Source organism: Sinocyclocheilus rhinocerous, unplaced genomic scaffold (genome assembly GCF_001515625.1).
Source record: "Sinocyclocheilus rhinocerous isolate Xijiao unplaced genomic scaffold, SAMN03320098_v1.1 scaffold364, whole genome shotgun sequence".
NCBI lineage: Eukaryota > Metazoa > Chordata > Actinopteri > Cypriniformes > Cyprinidae > Sinocyclocheilus > Sinocyclocheilus rhinocerous.
This window is the reverse complement of record NW_015659024.1, coordinates 485,888-487,419: the sequence shown is the minus strand read 5'-3', so window position 1 is coordinate 487,419 and position 1,532 is coordinate 485,888. Positions and strand designations below refer to the sequence as shown.

General features: G+C 30.7%; 1 protein-coding gene across 1 annotated transcript in view; it reads left to right on the top strand.

Annotated features, from left to right (window-relative positions):
- The window catches only part of LOC107723263 (fermitin family homolog 2-like), a 65,714-nt gene that overhangs the window by 43,840 nt on the left and 20,342 nt on the right, over window positions 1-1,532 (top strand). The gene's annotated exons all lie outside the window — the stretch shown is intronic.

Sequence of the window (1,532 nt, the reverse complement as noted above, 5' to 3'; positions counted from 1 at the left end):
GCATCACAGATCAGATTTCATTTATCCAGTGAGGAGAGTGAGTCGAGCTGACTGACAAGAGTGAGGTGAGAAAGACAAGACGATGGCAGAAGATTGTTTAGAAAGGAAATGCAAAGGCGCCTGTTTGGCAATATTTTAGATTTTGAAAAGCCTATTGACTGGAAGTTTTTTTTAAACATTCGTTTCTTATTTATTTGGTTCCACAGTGTTTGCTGATTACTTTATTTAAACTTTGTGTATTTTATTTATTTTATTTTACATCAAGGTGTATTTGCCGTGTCTCCAAGCTTTCTTATTCGTTTTGCTAATAAACGTTCTATGTTTCTTATTTATTTGGTTCCACAGTGTTTGCTGATTTTCATTTAAACTTTGTGTAGCCTAAGTAATTTGTTATTTTAATAGGCATAGGCCTATATGGTGTATTTTTATTAGTTTTGTTAATAAAAGTTCTGAGTTTGACATTGTTGTTACTTGACTTTTATTTATTTATTTATTTATTCATTTATTAGATGCTTTTATTCAAAGCGACTTACAAATGAGGACAACAGAAGCAATCAATTGTAGTATTAAAACAACTAAAAACAGATCCAAAACTAAAAGCTAAAACTTTATAAATACTACCTATACACATTTTAAAAATAATGAGATTAAATAAAAATGACAAATGCATACAACAAAATTTCAAAACTTAACATTTAAATGAAAAAAAAAAAATAAAGCTAAAAACAATTCAAAATATTAAAGAAGAAAAGGTATAAGCGTATAATAATGATTCTAACATAACACTAAGCCAAACACCAAAAAAACAACTACATATGTGTATGTACAACCACACACACATATATATATGCATACACATTTATAAATTTAATATATATATATATATATATATATTTCATTTCCATTTAGTTTGTTGAAGTATTAAAATAACTCAAATTAAATAAAACTAAAAACTTAATAAAAGACCTATACAGACATAATAAATGTAGACATAATTTAACAAAAATTAAAATAACAAATACAAATTATACAAATCAAACGACAGTAGTTTATCAGTAATCCTAAAAAAAATAACACTGCCAAACTTACATGCTAAAAAACAACAACTTACTGACACATAGTAAGAAATGGTTATAAAAACTGAAACAGAAGCGAAACAAGTAATAGGAAAGAGGAGAAATAAAAGGCGATACTTATCCTTTGCCGGTGTCCCTGCCCGGTGGAGTCGCACAGTAGAGTCGATGGTCTTTACACTCTTCGGTCTTCACACGAGGACGCCGTCACGTGACGGCTGCCGCAGTAAACTAAGCTTTTTTTATACTCGTCTAACAAAATACTAAATTAATTCAGCTGGACACACTTTCCTTATTTTCTCCGCAACAAATGGCCAAGCAAGCGCAGACACTGACAAGATACGCGATACAGAACGAGACCAAACGCAATTAGAATTGAATCAACGCTGAATTGCCCCTCATTTGAAAGTGAAAGTAAAACGCGCACGGCGCTTTTTCAAGCTATTTGAAAGCCAAGAA